Raw genomic sequence first — 19,995 nt, 5'->3', positions numbered from 1 at the left:
GTAGCCAACCCGGGAAGAACCAGCAGCAAACCCGGGGAGGGCCGAGCAGACGAAAGAACAGCGCAGGGTCCTGTGTCGTTCCTCCACGAAGAGGGGGAGCGACAAGGAGCATATGGGATGCCGGCACCACAGGTGGAGGATTAACCAAGTGAGCCACAGCGCTGGCCCCCTCAAAGTTCTACTGTACATTTAGTGCTTATCAGCAGATGTTTCCTGCGCAGCTTACTGTGGCCAATGGTGATTTTCTATTTCTCTCATTCCTTCTACACTTAGTCATTGAATCTCTTTTATAAGGAAGGTTTATTCCTTCTCTATATTTAGATGAGTATAGTCTCATGGATATTTATTTTATTCTTTGGGTTGTATTGCAATACTCAATTCAAATTCAATACTCAATACTCAAATCAATTTATTTTGCTGCTACATTTGCTCCAGCTTTGGCCACTGGAGGTTCCTTCAGATGGGCTTCCATGCCTTTTGACATGCTTTCACCTCCTTTTTCATGAGCACTTCCTTATTTTCTGGCATTACAAAATGCTCTAGGTTCATCTTGTGTTGTCCTCATCCAGCCAGAATCCGGTATTTCTCCCAGGAGTCCTGGTTCACTTTACTAGATCTGGGTACTAAGTAAACTCTTTGGTTTCAGGCAACATAGTTAGGAGACATATATATGTATATTAACGTAGGTATACATAGATATGTATGTTTACTTCTATCACCTATCAGTATATGTATTAAACAAGAGTTTTACTTATACTGATCTCTCTTTAACCCAGCACCACAGTATTCATTCAAACATTCAGAGCAGTGGAGTTTTTAATCAGAGAAATATTTTAATCAAAGAAAAGATTTCTCAGAGCAGGTAAATCTCATGTTAGACAAAAGGTGAAAAAAATGAAATGGTCATTAATTGAGTTTCTTCAAACGAAATCTCTTACCACTAGGTAGCAGGCTGCACTGACCACGTTTTACAAGTGAGAAAACTGAAGTCAGAGACGTTGCACTGGCTAAGAAGTGACTGTTCTTCTCCCTCACAGGATGTTCGTAATTTGGAGTATCGGAGAAAAGGACGCACTGCAATCCAGGGAACTCAATGAGTAGAGGCAGAACAGGACACTCGTGGGGCTGGCAGGACACCGGCCTGGCTGAGGCAAAGGAAGCAGCCTCCAAGCAGGCAGTAGCCAAACTGATGTCTAGTTTTGCTCCCCAATTCAGTGCAGCAGCCTTGGGATCTGTCCAGGAGATCTGACAGAATCACACACCTACAGGCTGAATCTGCCTCCTTGGGGAACTGGCGTCAACTCCCTGTGCCTGTTTCCTCACCTGTGAAACAGGGTTACAGCACAAGACAATAATAAAAGGTAAAGGAATGAAAAGATTCATGAAGCTCTCTGCTTCATAAACAGCTCTATGAGGATAAAATTCAATGATGCAAAGGAAAACGAGCTGTACAAATACAAGGCCTTCTTTTTTAGTGGCTCCAAATGAATGCCCTGCACTTTCATACCATGGGAGCACAAATTGAATACATTAATCTATAAAAGACAGAAATAAGATAAATTCTAAAAGACGCCATTTAAAAATACTCAGACTAAAGCAAGATATATCTCTATTACTCAACATATCCATGTAGTTTTGGTGATGTGGGGGAGGATGGTGGCTGTGGTATTTGATGGGTAGAGGCCAGAGATGCTGCCAAACATCTGATAACATGCAAGACAGCCTGACCCTCCACCCCTACAAGGAATTATATGGTCAAAGACGTTCACTGTGGCAAACTTGAGTCACCCTACCCAGCAGCCTCCAAGAGAATGGAAAAATTAGAATCATCCCAAATACATTCTTTTCCCCCATAATATGACAAAATTGACAAAGCATAAAGTCTCAACTTCCATTCCACTACCTTGGGTTCTTTGGGTTAACAACAACATAGTTAACAGCAATAACCATGTCCTCACATTATGCTGGCCTTGTGGTATTGATGCTTCCCTTAGTAACATCAGCAGCGGCAGTGATTATTTGTAACATCAGCAGCGGCAGTGATTATTTGATTCTCACTAAGAATGAGTTTTCCCTGGCATGAAGACAACCACACCAGTCAGTCCCGGCCTTCCAGCTGCATGTTCAGGCTCATTCCAGGTTACTCACCTGGATACTGACAGCCCATTGCATAGACATATTCTGAGCGTGATTTTGCTGCTCTTGTCCAGGTGCATGTAAAATGGCTAGTGTGGATTCCAGGGCACCCACCTGCATACCTCCTTGTCGTTTTCTTTTGCGAACCTTGCCAGAATTGACCAGTCCCCATGAAATCTTCAGGTGTGTGTTCCCACGAGAGTTCTAGTATTGTCCAGGCACTCATACTCTGCCTCTGTCAATCAGCAAGCTCAGGTATCCAGGGGATGGAACCTGCTCTCAGTATCCCAGCCCCTGGCTACACACCTGACTCAGTCACACCAGCCCTATTGGCACTATTGGTCCAGAAGCAGCCCAACTGTTAGACAGTTCCGTGCCTGCTTTCTTCAATAGACTGTGCTGCCTGGCCTCAAGGTTTCCTGGATATCTAGTTTGTGTGCACAGATCTTTAGTTTAAATAACTCAAGTTTATAAAACGTTTGAACAGCACCACTGTGATTTGGTAAGCATGATCCTTTAGACATGAACTCCTACAATCGTTACCTTGCTCCTGGTCTACTGTGGCACACACACACAATGTCACTGCCAATACAGAGTACAAGCCTGACAAAGTAAATGAAGAGACAACTATATGCAAATTTTTTAAACTTTATTGTTCCAAAATACAATGATTGTAAAATGTTGAAAATATTGTCTGAAACTATGACAACCTATGACCTTCTCAGAGCTGCATTTCATTTGAAACTTCTATCACTTGGTACTGTGATGCACTTCCATCACTCAGTGTGATTAAGGCTCGAGACTTCTTACGTGCTGCAGAAAGTGGAAGGCGATGAGAGATCCCAGTCGTCAATTTTGTACCTAATTTCTAGTTTGTGAAGATGCTCTGTAAAAATTCTCCACTGTCCCCTCACTGAACTATGATTAGACTTTTTTTCCAAAAACAAAAAACTTGTAAAGTTGTAAGGTTTATTAAAGTGCAAAACTGTCCCACAGGTTATACTCTTTCTAATTAACCTATTCTCTGACTTACAAATTCACAGATATTTTACTATTCTCAGGACAATATGTATTGATACGATTTTTCAAAACACCACTAAGATCATGAAGGAATATCCATAGCAGCTGTGTACATTAAATCAGAATGGTTTGTGAACTGCACCTGAGGACTCAGAGGAGTGAGCTTAGGGACTGGGAATGCTCACAACAGCCCTCTTGTCTGTGCACTAACTGGAAATCACTGGATCCTAAAACAGATTCGGAAGAAAATTATATAAGTACATGCAGGAGTGCAATTTCTGGAATGGCTGGGTGAGGAGCTCTGCAAATCTTTACTCAAAAGGCAATATAAAATGGAATAAATTGTCAAAACCCCATTTTGTAAAGATTCTGGTCACTGACAAATGGCATTTAACAGGATTTGTTCAAGGAAATCTACAAGATCTCAGTAAGACCAATACGAGTGTGTGATACGTTAGCCTGGGACAGTTTCCATTCCCATTCCACCTCGCCCCACCTCGGCTCTACCTTAAAGTTCCTCTGCAGGCCCCACAGATGGGTAGGGCTGTGGAGACCATTCTGCTGCCCTGCTAAAGGGACTAACTTTATTTGGAGCAGAGCATGAAAAACTATGCCTGAGGCATTATCAGAAATTAATAGAGATGTCAGTGACAAAATCTAATGAATATAAAGTAAACTGAAAATAGATCTTTCAAAAATTAAGAGTGGGAACAGAAAGAGTAGGAAGAAAGGTGGGAGTGTTTTTGGGAGGGAGGGTTAAATGCGAAGTATCTCTATGTTCCTGAATCTGTATATATGAAATACATGAAATTTGTATCCCTTAAATTTTTTTTAAAAAAGGGGAAAAAAAGAAAAAGAAGGAACAAATCCCTGTATATATAAAGTTGACATCTTTGCTGCCCAGAGCCTTGTATAAGCTCTCCTTGTGACAAGGAGAACTTCAAATGTTTATAGTTTGAAAGCATCACTGACAAATGGCTTAACAGGTATTCAAGAAGGAGTTCAAAGGAAAGACTGCCGCAGGCAGAGGGCTGGCTACAGCACTGTGGAGGGAGTGCCTTTCTTCAGCTGCTTTTCCTCTTCTGTTACCTGAAAAGAGACTGCTACTGGGGAGAGAAGCCTGGGGACCTGGAGAAGGCATGAGAGGATGGATCACCATTCAGAAAAAACACCTGAGTGGGACTAAGTCATCAATGAAACCACATCTGTTCTCTTCAGTGAAAATGAGCAAATACTGAACTGCGCCTGGAAGCAGTGGGGGTGTGGATTTTGCTACCAATCATTCCTAGGTTTGACCTCCTGCCACTGTGTTCCTGCTTAGTGATCTGGGACAATTTCTGTAGCCTCTCTGAGCATCTGTGAGTTACCTTAACTACACAATAAACAACAAGCAATGATATGGTACAACGCCCAACAGCGTTTATGCTCACACAAGCCACCTCCTCTTACTTGTTTCTAACACCAATCAGGCACAAGTGTCAATAGTAATAAAAACTGTTTCTCTGCAGATAATAGAATAAATCTTGTTATAATTCTAATTTCTAACAACAAATTCTAATTTCTAACTCATTTGCAATTTAACAACTCAAATTCTATTTTTAAGCGAGAATTATATGATTAAATGTACTTCATTCTTTTCCTTCTGAGTAACTTCTTCGAGTCACTATTTTGACAGCAGCTAATCAAGAAGGTGAAATTCCATGGGTCAATGACGGCTACAATCAACATACAAAGGCCAGGAATTATTTCAGATCACAATGCTGCCAGAGAGAGGCCACTTCCAAAAATAAAACATTTTATTTCACAAGTCCAAGGCTAGCTCCCCTTTCCTCTGTCAAGAGATTTCTGAATGTGACAGAATCCCCTCCTACTGGACCCTGAGTACCCCACAATAGCATCAGCGGGAAGGCAAGGCCTGCTCAGGTTTCAGGCCGCCAGGTGCAGCCGCTTTACACGCTGGCTGGGAGGACCTGCGCTCAGCTCTCAGCAGTGTTCACCAAAACTACCTCTGTGTGTGAACAGCAAGACATCACACTGTGATGCATCAACAGAAAGCCATCCACAGGCTAGAAGGCACTCACAGAGGAGAATCTGACCCTGCTAGCTAAAAACCGCAGGTAGGAAGCCCATGCCCAGCAAATAGCAGTAAATTATAAGAGTTTTTCAGGGCCGGTGCCGCAGCATCTTATATGGGCGCCAGGTTCTAGTCCTGGTTGCTCCTCTTCCAGTCCAGCTCTCTGCTGTGGCCCAGGAGGGCAGTGGAGGATGGCCCAAGTGCTTGGGCCCTGCACCCGCATGGCAGACCAGGAAGAAGCACCTGGCTCCTGGCTTCGGATCAGCATAGCACCGGCCATAGCAGCCATTTGGGAAGTGAACCAACGGAAGGAAGACCTTTCTCTCTGTCTCTCTCTCTCTCTCTCTCTCTCTCCCTCTCTCACTATCTATAACTCTACCTGTCAAATTAAAAAAAAAAAAAAAAAGAGTTGCTAATGGAATTCTAAAGTATCTAGTACAGAAACAAATGATTATAGATGGAAACCCAGAGATAGAAGAAAGTAACAATGAGAAGATATTGGTAAATAGATAGGTAAAGTAAGTAAACATTTTTTAAAACTGTAACATAAAGGTGTACTTTATGAAGGCAAAATAGGACAGATGCGAAGCTTCACATTTTGGCACCCAAGTGGTAACATTCTTATTCAATAAAAACTTTTTAAATATATGCCTGCTAAAACAGCACAATTAGCAACTAAAGTTGTAGATGTAAGGCAAATAACCTCTAAAAAAGCAGGAAGAAAACACTATACTGGAGGAGTTATCAATGCAAGAGTGGGCAGGTGAGAGGGGAAAAACAAAAAACAATAAGTAAAAATATATGAAAGGGGATAGAAATATCCAAACATCTTAATTATAATAAGTGCAAATGGATCCAACTCTCCAATTAAAGGGAAATGGTTTCAGACTGAAGAAATATTTAGCTATATGTTACTTGAAAGAGATACAAAACTATGGGAAAACAATTATAAATCTGTATATACTCAATAATGTGTTTCCAAAATATGTATAACAAAAGTGAAATGGCAAAGGAAAAAATAAGACCCTCTTTCCTTTACTCTCACAGCACTTCTGATACCCAAAAGTGTGGAGTTTTCCACATCAAGCAATTCCCCAGGTCTTCGCAGACACCAACCCAACGTCTGTCAATTCACTTCTACTCTGACACTATCTACCCGGAGTTACTCTCAGAAGTCAGACGTTTCGGAGCTCAGTCCCAAAAGACTGTCCTCACTTGGGCTGACAATTGCACGTCTCAGACGGTCACCAATACCTCTGAGGAAACACTTTACAACTGGAGGTTCCCAATCCCTGCTCAGACATGGTGCTTTGCTAAACTTGCTCACAGAACTCAGGAAGGCACACAACTTACGAGTTTATTATTTAAAGGATACAACTCACAAGTTGTCAAATGGAAGAGCTGCACAGGGCAAGGAGAAAGTGGAGGTGGGAGTATACGAGGAACTTCAAAGCTTCAAGGCCCTGTGAGTGGAATTTCCTCCCAGCACCAAACCAGGAGCTTAACAAACTCTACAGTTTAGAAGCAATGCTGGCATCCCTTATGGATGTCAGCTTGAGACTTGGCTGCTTAACTTCCAATCCAGCTCCCTGGTTAACAGCCTGGGACAGCCGCGGAGGATGGCCCAAGTGTTTGGCCCCCAGCACCCACATGGGAGAGCCGAAGGAAGTGCCAGGCTCCCAGCTTTGCTCTGGCCCAGCCCTGGCCATTGCAGTCACATGGGGACTGAGCCAGCAGATGGAGGAGTCTCTCTCTCTCTCTGCCTCTGCTCCCCACTCTGCAACTCTGCTCCCCAACGCTCCCAACAAAGAAAAGCCCAGGACCAGATGGTTTTACTGCTGAATTCCACCAAACTTTTAAAGAACTAATCCCAATTCATCTCAAACTATTCAAAAAAATTCAGAGGGAATCTTCCCAAACTCCTTCTGTGAGGCCAGCATCACTTTAATTCCAAAACCTGAGAAAGATACAAGAAAGAAGGGAAACTACAGACCAGTATCACTGATGGACACAAATGCACACATCTTCCACAAAATACTAGCAAACGGAATCCACCAACACATCAAAAATATCATTCACCCAGATCAAGTCAGATTTTCCCCTGGTATGCAGGAATGGTTCAACATATGCAAATGAACAAATGTGGTAACTAGCCATGAGCGGGCAGGCACCATTTTGAACATACATAACAGCTGCACCAACTCATGGCTGCATCCCAGCAACCAGCCAAATGGAGATACTTGAGTCTTGCCAGGAAAACTGACAGGGGGCTGGGTGCTCGTAGCTGTGGAAGCCATGGGTGCTGGGACTGTGAAAACATGTGGGTGCATGTGAGGGCACAGGGTGTGGCTGGGTCTTTGAGCAGTCACTGCGGGTGGCTCCACACTCTGCCTTTCAAATACATAAAAACTAATAAACATGTTTTTTTAAAAGATTTATTTATTTATTTGAAAGTCAGAGTTACACAGACAGAGAAGGAGAGGCAGAGAGAGAGACAGGTCCTCCATCCACTGGGTCACTCCCCCCAATTGGCCGCAATGGCCAGAGCTGCGCCAAAGCCAGGAGCCAGGAGCCTCTTCTGGGTATTCCCAAGTGGGTGCAGGAGCCCAAGGACCTGGGCCATCCTCCACTGCTTTCCCAGGCATAGCAGAGAGCTGGATTGGAAGTAGAGCAGTCAGCACTCAAACCAGCACCCATATGGGATGCTGGCACTGCAAGCAGAGGCTTTACCCACCCACTATGCTGTGCCACAACACCGGCCCCAGCATGTTCTTTAAAATAAGCCCGCAGCCCACATCAGAGTTTGATTCCTGCCTCTAGCCCTTTACCCAGCTTCCTAATATAGAACCTAGGTGTCACTGGTGACAGCTCTAGTAACTGGATTCCTGACATCTACATGGGAAACCTGGCTGGTGTTCACAGACTCTGGCCCCAGCCAAGCCCTAGCTGTGGCAGGCATGTGGAGAATGAACCAGTGGATCAGAACTCTGTCTCTCAAATAACCAAACAGAGAAAAAAGAAGAAATTGATGAAAAAATGGGGCCAGCACTGTGGCACAGCGGGTTAAAGCCCTGGCCTGAAGCACCAGCATCCCATATGGATGCCAGTTCTAGTCCCAGCTGCTCTACTTTCAATCCAAGTCCTTGGGCCCCTGCCCCCACGTGGGACACCTGGAAGAAGCTCCTGGCTCCTGGCTTCGGATCAGCTCAGCTCTGGCGGTTGCAGCCATCTAGGGAGTGAACAAGTGGATAGAAGACCTCTGTCTCTGTCTCTACCTCTCTCTCTGTAACTCTTTCAAATAAATAAAATAAATCTTAAAAAAAATTGATGAAAAGGAAAACAAATATATAATAGGGACAATCAACAAAACAAATTTTGGGTTCTAGTAAAACTATGAAAACAAGACACTGACATAAATCAAGAAAAAAAGGCATATTCAAATAATACTAACTGAAAAGAAATATATAGCTAAAATGCTACAATGAACAGAAAGCATTTTACACAACTATAGCCTAAAACATTTGAAAACTTAAGTGAAATAGATAACCACCTACAAAGAGACAACCAAAGACAACCCCAGAAATAAAAACTTAAATACTCCTATAAGCTTTAAATAGATTGACTTGGTTGTTAAAAAAATCTTTCAAGAGAGAAATCACCAGATTCAAATTACTTTCATATCAGATTGAGCAAACTCTATTTACTCTTCCAATCCTCTAGAAGGCAGAAAAAGAGAAAACTCGTCAGCATAGAACATAACTTTTCTTCCAAACTAAGAATGAGACAGAATGAGAAAGGGACATCTCTGATAGATGGGAAAATCTTCAACAAATTATTAGCAAACATGATTGAATGATGAACAAACTAGGTTTATCCTAAGAATGTACACTGATTTATTAGAAAATTAGTGAAGGTAATTCAGCCCACTAACAAATTAAAAGAAAAATCATATGATCAATTCATTAACTATAGAAGAGTATTTGATAAAATCCAACATTCATCCACAATTTTAAACTCAGTAAGCTAAGAATTCCCTTAATCTGATAAATGAAACTAAAATAAAAACAAAACTCACATTAAACATTATATACACAATGATTGAAATCAAAAAAACGTTTAAAATCTGGAAGACTAGGATGCCAGCTATCACGACATCTATTCAGCACTGTCCTGGAAGTCCTTATCAGTAAAGAAAGATAAGAAAAAGAAATAAAATATATAGAAATCATAAAGAAAACTAAAAATCTTATTATTTATAGATTATGCTTTTTTTAAATCCCAAAATAATCTGAAGACAAATTATACTTAGTAATTTTATCAAAGTCAATATAGAAATCAACTATATGTTTATATTCAGCATCACTTAGAAAAGCAACTTGAAAAATCATTAAAAATTGCAAAATATAAAGTACCAAAGATTAAATCTAACAAACAATGTGCTAGTTCTTTATAAGAAATGCTTATGTAATTCCAAAGTACTGCATGAAAACTTAGCAAAGGATTTTACCACACAAATGATTACACTATAAAGAAAGAGGTGATTGACACAAGTCGGGATGATTTGATCTGTGATGGAGGTTAAGAAGGGATGGTGATCATGAACTATTTACTTATTTATTTATTTTCATTTTATTGAGAGGCAGAGAGATCGGCAGCGAGAGATCTTCCACCCACTGGCTAACTGTCCAAATGTCACAACAGCCAGAGCTCAGCCAGCCTAAAGCCAGGAGCTGGGAGCTCCATCCAGGTCTCCTCTGTGGGTGGCAGGGATCGACGGACTTGAGCCATCACTGTTGCCTGCCGGGGGTACATTAGCAGGAAGCTGGATCAGCACCAAGCACCCTAATATGGAACACTGGCATCCCTAGCAGCATCTTACCTGCTATGCCAAATGCCTGCCCCAACTTATATATTTAATATTTTATAGTTTTAAGAAGGGAATTAAATAAAGTCTCTGAAAAAAAAAAAAAGAAATGGTCTAGAACAAGCTTAATTAATGCCAAATCAGCTGTGTGCCTTGCCATGCCATGCCATGCCATAGGATTCCCACATGCTACAGAAGGACTTTCAAAGAAACTAATTTTATAAACTTCGAGAAATTGTGTCTTGAATAATCACTTCATTTCCAGAGGAGGAGGCAGCAGGTACTATAGGATACTCAGCAAACCCTTCAGGAAACATTTTACCTGAAGTGCAATCATCTTCACTTTTAGTTTTAGATGCAAAGGTTTCTATGCAAAGCTGTTAACGTAAATACTCAGCTATTTACCCCCAAATACATCAGCTTTAAAAAGTGAAAAATCTAAATAAAGTCTCATCTACCTCATTAGCCTAATCCCCTGGTGTATCACAAGCAATTTGTTTCTAATAGCTAATAGAATGCCAAAAATGTGCAATGATTCATTTCTCAAAAGTGTAAATCATAATGGTTAAGTTACAGTAGAATAAATTTTATTCCATCTCCCTGCCAATATGCTCCCTTGGGTGGGAGAGAAAGGCCCAGGGATACAGAGATTTATTTTAGAGATTGGGCACCAGCACATAATCTGCAGCTTCATTTATCTGTGTGGCAGTCTGCATTTTCCAAAAACGGCCACTGCAGTGCCCTTCCAGAAACTTTCCACTTCCCTATCGAGAAGGAATTGAGCTCCACTCCCACTGGACCTGAGCGGCCTTTCAGATGGCTTCAGGGGACAGAATGCAGCAGCATGATGCTGTCTGATTTCCTAGAGAGGGTCATGAAGGATGATACGGCTCCTGCCTGCCTTTCTTCTCTTGCGTCATGTGCTGAGCTGGTAGAGAAGTCTGGCTACTCTGAAGACATTACGTTGGAGAGACTACAAAGAAAAGAGATGCCTGGAGCCCAGGTTCCTCCCACAAAAGCGGGATAGCTTCAGATGCTTGCAGCCCCAGCTCTGAGCCTACCCAGCCAGTACTTTCTGCAGCAGAGATGAACTGTTCCCACCATGCCTTGGCAAGACTGTAGAACTGTGCCCAAATAAAAACAGTTGTGGCTCTGAGACCTGTTTTGGAGTGAGGTTTATTATGTAACCTTACAAAATCTTGCAAAGGGCACTGAACCCAAATGTCATTCCCTGTCTGCCCCTGGATAAAAGGCTGAGGTCCAGGAGCATGGAAAACATAGCTTCTAAAAAGCAAGTAGGATGGCACTGTATTTCACCCAAAAAGAAGCACACAATACCCTTAAAATAAAAGTCAGCTTACAATTCATACATCTTTGCCACTAACAATATCAAGTAGTGGACATGTTTATAAATCTATTATTAGGCAAAAACCTATAATATTTTGCTTTAATATCTTTTTTTTTTTTTTTTTTTTTGACAGGCAGAGTGGACAGTGAGAGAGAGAGACAGAGAGAAAGGTCTTCCTTTGCCGTTGGTTCACCCTCCAATGGCCGCCGCGGCCGGCGCGCTGCGGCCGGCGCACCGCGCTGATCCGATGGCAGGAGCCAGGAGCCAGGTGCTTTTCCTGGTCTCCCATGGGGTGCAGGGCCCAAGCACCTGGGCCATCCTCCACTGCACTCCCTGGCCACAGCAGAGGGCTGGCCTGGAAGAGGGGCAACCGGGACAGAATCCGGCGCCCCGACCGGGACTAGAACCCGGTGTGCCGGCGCCGCTAGGCGGAGGATTAGCCTAGTGAGCCGCGGCGCCGGCCTTGCTTTAATATCTTAAAATACCTCCTTGATGCAAATTAAAACCTCTGCTTACCAGTGAAATGTATTCAATTACTGAATCTGTCCTTCCATTTCAGTCTGGTATCCACAATGTGTTATCAGTTATCTCAAATTCAGTGGGACCAAATAAAAGCACTGAGGCCTACCTATTGTCATCTGCTGTTGGATGGTAGAAGAATGTACTGAGATTCGAGGCTACATAAAACTCCTGTTAATTTACTGTATAACAATAGCTACATAACTTTGCTAAGTACGTTCAGGGGTCTGCAAATGGAAATAATAACTGTCTTATAGGGTGGCTACAGAATTAAGTGAGCCAGTATGTACAAAATGCTTAGCATGGCCAGCGCCGCGGCTCACTAGGCTAATCCTCCGCCTAGTGGCGCCGGCACACCGAGTTCTAGTCCCGGTCGGGGCACCGGATTCTGTCCCGGTTGCCCCTCTTCCAGGCCAGCTCTCTGCTATGGCCCGGGAGTGCAGTGGAGGATGGCCCAGGTGCTTGGGCCCTGCACCCCATGGGAGACCAGGAGAAGCACCTGGCTCCTGCCATCGGATCAGCGGGGTACGCTGGCCGCACTGCACCAGCCGCAGCGGCCATTGGAGGGTGAACCAACGGCAAAAAGGAAGACCTTTCTCTCTGTCTCTCTCTCACTGTCCACTCTGCCTGTCAAAAAAAAAAAAAAAAAGTGCTTAGCATGTCTGGTACATGACAATGAGCCAGTTTCCCTTCTGTGACACCTCTGGCTTTTACTAAATCATGGAGTATGAATGTCTCTGAGACTACCCCAGCTAAACAAAGTCAGGCTCAGATACCTGTCTGCAAGCAATCCTCCAAGACTGGAAGGCAGCCAAAGCCCCTGCTTTGCTTTGCTTTGTTTATGTAAGTTGTAATAGAAAATATTTGGGCAAACTTAACTGCATTCTAGCTACTGCTTTTTCTTTTGTTACCATACATCTTAACCAGCAACGGAAGTTTGGTTTGGTCCCCATCATTTGGGTGGGAGGCAGTCTCTATGCCACTTAGATATCGGAGCTGAATTAGTGCCCTATTAAGGAGACAAAAACCAAACCAGGAAACCTATGGGTTTTAAAGGGTTGGCTAGTGATCTCAAAACATGAGCAGACAAAATGAAAGATGTTATGGCAAGAATACAGAACCAGTCAGCCTTCTGGGTGTCTGTATTTGGTTCAAGCTCAAACTCTCAGTGATGAAGGTACTTGGGGACAACCAAAGCAAGAGGATGTGAGAACAGAGACCTACTTGCTATCGAATCCCAAGAAGTGACAGGGCAGGCCATTGTTTATCCAAGAAGCTACAGCATCAGACCAGCTGACCAAAGCATGTGATGACCAAGGCCTCAAGGTCACCTGGTTGGAGCTGACCTCGCTGCAGTGTTAAGTGACCACTTGGGCTGCCCACATCCCTATTCAGTCTAGAGTCAAGCATCACCTCTTCTGATCCAGCTCCCTGTTAATACACACCTTTGGGGGCAGCAGATGATGGCTCAAGTACTTGGGTCCCTGCCACCCTGGCTAAGCCCTGGCTGTTGCAAACATTTGGGTAGTGAACCAGCAGATGGAAGTTTTGGCTCCATTTTGCCACTCTGTCTGTCTCTTTCTCTCTTTTCCAAATAAAATGAAAATAAATTTTAAAAGAAAGAAGAAAGATCACCTGATCTAAAGGCTCACTTGACAGATGAGACATGAGGCCAAGAACAGTTTAGTGGCTGTGATGTCACACTCCTCAGGACTGACAGACCTAGTGTTGGCCTCCAGGTTTTCAGGCTGTTACCGAGGCTCATTCCAGAGAACAACAGCCAGCCCTACAATAACTTGTTTCTGATGGTAATGAGGCAAGGGCACAATATGCATTCCTATTCAGATTAATTTAAATGACTCAACATTTTTTTTTCTTAATTTCTAAATTACCTTTCTTGCCAAGGGAGGACCTTGTTACTGTCTTGGAGAAGAGCCCGTCCCTAAACCATCATTCTCCAGATCTGGAAAAGCTCTGCAATACTTTTCACTTGAGACATTCCAGAACACAGAACAAGAAATGGCAGACTTCCTGTGCTCCATGACTACTGGCGACAGGGTAACTATTACACTATGTGTCACACAAACCCAGACCCGCACAAGGGGTGGAGCAAGTTCTGGCAAGCTAAGGGGGGTCTTCACCTTCCAAGTCTCTCTCCACCCACCTACGTACCCCCTATTTAATTCTTCCTATGTAGGGAACAGGAAGGCACGGATATGTGATGTACTGCAAAGTGACGACATTGAAGAATGCTGATTTGCCTACACACACCTCCCCAGGTAAGACGTGATGTTTCTCAGCCTAGCTTCCCTAGAAAGTTGGAGCGAGGGACAAGGGAAGAAATTTTTCTAACTCAAATTCCATAAACGAACCACACTGACCTTGGTAAGAAATGATATTAACTAAGAGCAAAACTGAAATTTGAACATTTAAATGCTACACTAAGGTAAAACAGTTATTAGAGCCAAAGTGGAAATTGGAACAATGAGAAAGATAAAGGGGGCCTATTACCAGGAAATACATTGATGTAATGGAAATGAGCCAGCCTAGGGTAGAAGACAAGAGGAACCACAGGGAGGCAAACTGTCAGGGCTGGCTTGTTTTTATCTGGTGGGAAGACAATGAGGGGTGTATTTGGGAACAAGGGTGGAGACAGTAGCCTCTACTTGATAGATAACTCCCTGCCAGGCTTTCCAATTCAGCCTTCATGGAAATTTCCTCTCAAGTATGTAAATTCTGTATCTGTAGTTCCACACCTAAAAACCAGACATTCTCTTTCCATTAGATTTCTCAAAGGCCTCCCAACCTGAGACCCCTGCAGGTGAGGCAAAGGGGCTAGAGAAAAGCAGTCCTCTCTGTGCTGTCCAGTATGGTAGCCACTTGCCTCACATGGTTACTAAGCTCTTGAAACACAGCTAGTGTAACCAAGGAACCGAATTTCATTTTAAATGTTAACTTTTATTTAGCTTTCTTTAAAGTGAGATTTAAATTTAGAAATGAGCACTGATTCAGCTACTGGTGACTTATATGCATGTTTGGAATAACCTGGGCATGTGAATTTACCCAAATTTGACTGTAAATTTTAATCTAAACATAGATCGCATGCTGTCCATAAAATATCAATGTCCAAACTGAGATGTGCTCTAAGTGTAAAATATACACTGAATTTTCTAGACTTTGAAAAAAGCAGGCAAAGCTTCATTAATAAATAACATGTTGAAATGATATTTTGTACAGAGACAGTCAAAATATATTTCTAAGCTTAATTTCATCTTTCCTTTTACTTTTAAAATGTGTCTACTAGAAAACTTAAAAATTACAGAGGAAGGCATTTACCACATGGGTTAAGACACCCATGTTCCAGATGCCAGTTCACCACCCAGCCTCAACCCCTGACTCCAGCTTTCTGCTAATGCAGAGCATGGGAGGCAACAGTGATGGTCCCAGCACTGAGCTCCTGCCTCCCACAAGAGACCAGGATGCTGTTTCCAGCTTCCAACTTCAGCTCAGGTCCTTTCCCAGCCATTGCGAGAATTTGGAGGGTAAACCACCAGATGGGAGCTCTCATTTTAAGTTTCTCTGTCAGTCTCTTAAATATAGAATTTTAAAAAATAAAAATTACATATGAGGCTCAAATTTGAAGTTCATATAATATTTTCCTAGACAGCATTACTTTAGATTCTGGAGGTCTAGATAATAATACCACATTCTTTTTGTTTTTTTAAAGATTATACCCAAGTATATATTTTTGGCTTCTTTGTCAAATTCACACTAGAGTGCACCATCTGAAGAGCCCAAGCATTGTTTGCTCATTAAACTATATCTATCATTAAATTAAAATTAGACAACTGGTTTACAAATTTGCTTTCGGTCAAACAGTCAGCATCTGAAAACTTCTCTAATATTTTATTTATTTTTAATTTATTTGAAAGGCAAAGAGACAAAGACAAATGCAGAGAAATCTTCCATCCACTGGTTCACTCTCAGAACACCCATAACAGCCAGGTATGAGCCAAGATGAAGCCACGAGCCCATAACTCCATCTGGGTCTCTCCAGGGGTAGCAATAACCCAAGTACTTAAATAATCATCTGCTACCTCCCAGAGCGCACATAAACAGGAAGCTGAACGAGAAGTCAAGATGTTATGGGATCCCAGAAAACCTGATATTGGATGTCAGTATCCCAAGAAGTATCTTCACCACTACACTGAATGCTCATTCCAGCATCTGGTCAGTTTTAAAGAAAAAATGACACTGGAGTTCCCGATCAAAGAAACTCAGCAAGGGAGCAAGCCTGAAACAAAACACAGGATCTGCACTCTACGTTTTGTGGCAACCTCTGCACTTATGCACCACTAGGGTCCAAACCTTTGAAGATGAGTACCATGTCCCTTTAGTCTTCTTTTACACGACCCAAGAGAGAGACAACATAAAAAAAGAAAAAGTGAAATATAACCCCATCGTATACATTTTTAAAAAGGAACTATTTCAAATACTGTCTGAATATGAATCAAATATTTGAAAATAATAACTTTATGTATACTTATATGTACAAGTAAAGCATCAGTTAAAGAAAGCTCCCCCTTCAGATGGTGACATTAAAACTGAAAAGCTCTGACTAAAGCACAGTACTGACAACCAAGTCTGTCACTACCACACCTGCACCTTGGGACCCGTGCCCACACCTCCCAGAAACCTGCTCAAAGGACCCCTGCCCACACCTCCCAGAAACCCGCTCAAAGGACCCCTGCCCACACCTTGTGAGCGAGTCAGAGGACAGCGATCCCCTCCCAGGTTCAGAGCTGGACAACTGATAAATCACACAGAAGTCACACAGCACATTCAACGTCCCACGTGTGCTAAAAGCAGAGCACTACTGCTCAGAGCCTCAGTCGTCATTCTGGAAGCTGCCACACAAGCACAGGGAGCCTGCTGACGTGGCAGGAAGCCCTATCAGAGGGAATCCCAGGTCGTCAAGGTCTTCCAGAGTAGCACACAATGTGGTCAACTGTTCTAGCTCCCCTATAAATCAAATGTTGATAAATATAATGCTGCAATTAACAAATCTTTACTGTCTTTTATGAATTAGAAGGAAGACATAACCTGACATAATATATTCATAAACACAAAATAACTACTTTCAAATTAAATCTTTTCCCACTAAACCACTATTTCAAATCTCCATCTAATTTTAACAGGATTTAGTCCAGAGTCAAACTGGAATCCTCGCTGACTTAATTCTAGATTGCAAATTCTCCACGTCTCAGGTCCTCAGAATTGCAGGAAAGCTCATCATACAGCCTCCCTGAATTAGACCACTCCTTCCTGCCTCCTTTAGTCTCACGTGACACTAGGGTCTCATCTGCCCTTGACCCCTTCAGAAGGGGCACTGTCCTTAGGCCTTTCCCGTACTCCTGCCTCAAGATAACCTTGGGCTCAGCTTCTTCCTCCCCCTGGCTTACCTCAGCTCCACCGTTCACTCTGGGCTCCCAATCGCAAGCAGAAAGAACCATAGATGCTGCTGTCTTGCTCTCCCCACTCTGGTCTTGTTTAAGTCTGGAAAAAACAGTCCTATGGCAACCAACACACACCAACATCTCACTTCCCAGCCCTGAAAGTTCCCTATTTGCATGGCGCAAGTTTGGCAAGAACATTGAATTATATTACCGTGCCTAACAACTACTAGCCTGTTCCAGTCTCTCTAAAGAGGCCTGGCTTTTTTAAAAATCTTATCTTTTAAAGCACACACAAGAACTGGCCAGATGTGGAAAGGGCACTTTTCCAATCAGCCTCACTGGTCTCTGTCTCGAAACACCCACAGCTATTGGATGAACTGGGGCCTCCTCTTGCACCACCATAAAAGCAAACAGCCCACAGGCTCACAGGAACAGCCCAAAGTGGACAGCATAAGGGGCTCACCCAAGACAACTCTGGGGGAATCTCAGTTCTTAGAGGACCTCAGATCTCACTTATCCTCAGGCTGCCACACTTTTTGTTTAACAGGCTAGTAACCAAAGAGTTTAACCTACATACTGGACTGTATTCATCTGGTTATTTTGCTGTCAGGAACTTAAATGGTCCAGAAAGCCTGAAGATGCTGTTCATGTTTCCCTTGAGTGAATTCTAAAGAAATACTCCAAGTGCCATAATCTAGTTTGGGGCCTCTATAATGAAATACTCTGAAGCAGGATTTGTGTACAGAGACAAGACATGAAGGCCTTTTAACAGGAAGTAGTCTTTTACTATTTATGCTGGCAAAGGCCCAGGTGGAATTTTTTTATCCAAAAGCCTGAGCCCGGAACAAAGAGGGGTATTTTTTCATATATGGTTTTAGCTTCTTTGTCTCTCTTATATGCCTACTTGCATACATTTGATTGGATATTTTAATGTTCCAGGGAAGCCACAGCAATTAATACTGTGCATGCATACTTTGTTACTGATGACTTTTTTTTCACACACAGAGTCCTACACTGTCTGGCAAGGGCTAACACCATTGCCCTGTACTAGCAAGCAGAACCTGAGATGATCATACATAAGCAGACAGTAACAACAGTTGAAGCATTCATAGCAAGCAGATAATGACCACATTTCATTTTCAGGGTAAGTTGCTTATTTGTTTACTTATTTGTTTTGTCTGACCTCTGGGGAGACTGCCACCACAAAATTAATCACGTTAAAAAGAAGCTTAATTAAAAGACAAAGGTCTCTATCACTTTTCTTCTGGACATTTATACAGGAGAAAAAGCTTGAACAATGAACAGTTTTCCAAGTCCCTGGGGGTACCCTACTGAGAGGATTGCCTGCCTGCCCAGTGCCCTTGCAGAACAGAACCCAACTGTGGGTGCTTGCTCCCAAAAGCAACCACGAGATAATGAAGCAAGAAAGAAAATGTGCTGAAAAGCATGTCAGCTGTTAGCTGGATCAGCCTGCCCACCATAAGGAAAGGCCACTGTTGCAGAAAGTGAAAGCTGGCGATTTGGGTCAGGAACCAAACACTATCAACATGTGTGGACACTGTCCCTTCTTTCAGAGACAACTACCTCCCGCTATTGGGAGCAAAAGTCTACTTTTCTATTCTCCTAAGCTTTGAATTTCTTCTGGGAAGAGGCTTATTAGTCATTACCAATGGGAATCAGGGGAGGTGGGATACAGCTCCAAATGACCATAACAGCTGCAGCCAGGCGTCCCACATGGATCTCCCATGTGGGTAGTAGGGACTCAGGCACTTAAACCACCATCTCCTGCTTCCTGGACACATTAGCAAGAATTTGGATTGGAAGCAGAGTACATGAGACTCAAACCGGCATTGTGGTACAGGATGTAAGTGTATCAAATAGCAGCTTAACCCACTGCGCTACAACACCCCATGGACAAGGATAAATTTTAATTCTAAAATCCTATTTCAATAATAATATATGGTAAGTAGTCACTAGCATTTGTTTTTTTAAGATTTATTTTATTTATGTGAAAGAGTTACAGAGGGAGAGAGAGACAGAGAAATGGGGGGTGGAGGCAGAAAAATAGATCTTCCAACTGCTGGTTTCCTCTACAAATGGCTACAACGTCCAGGACTGGGCTAGGCCAAAGTCAGGAGTCTGTAACTCCACCTGATGTCCCACTTGAGTGGCAGGGGCCCGGGTGCCTGGATTATCTTCTGCTGCTTTCCCAGGTGCATCAGCAGGGAGCTGGATCACGAGCAGAGCAGCCAGGGTGCAAACTGGCATTAATATGGGATGCATTTACTGAACTAATACTTAGACCCAGCAGCAACTAAAATGTCATCTAAAGTAACAGTCTCACCTTTCAAACGTTATTTGCAACGCCTTATTTGTTTGTTTGTTTATCTTGCAAGGCAGAGTAAGACAGCTAACATCCCATCCCACTTTCCCAATGTCCACAATGGCCAGGACAGAGCCAAGCCAAAACAAGGATATAAGATGTTTCCCAGGGTCTACATTAGTAGGAAACTGGAGTCAGATGTCACAGCTGGGAAACGAACCAAGGTACTCTGCTGTGGGAAGTGAGCATCTTAAC

General features: G+C 42.9%; 1 protein-coding gene across 7 annotated transcripts in view; it reads right to left on the bottom strand.

The window, feature by feature from the left end:
* The window catches only part of TMEM108 (transmembrane protein 108), a 352,039-nt gene that overhangs the window by 235,808 nt on the left and 96,236 nt on the right, over positions 1–19,995 (bottom strand). Inside the window, exon 1 of one of the 7 annotated variants that reach the window (XM_051835586.3) lies at positions 17,424–17,573. The exons of the other annotated variants lie outside the window; for them this stretch is intronic. The gene's annotated coding sequence lies outside the window, so the exon portion shown is untranslated. Of the gene's footprint in view, positions 1–17,423; positions 17,574–19,995 lie in introns of those variants that run through there. 7 annotated transcript variants of the gene reach the window in all.

The sequence above is a fragment of the Oryctolagus cuniculus genome, chromosome 4, assembly GCF_051225735.1.
Source record: "Oryctolagus cuniculus isolate XC-2025 breed Fujian yellow rabbit chromosome 4, ASM5122573v1, whole genome shotgun sequence".
In the NCBI taxonomy this organism is placed as follows: Eukaryota; Metazoa; Chordata; class Mammalia; order Lagomorpha; family Leporidae; genus Oryctolagus; species Oryctolagus cuniculus.
This window is presented reverse-complemented; position numbering and strand designations above follow the sequence as displayed.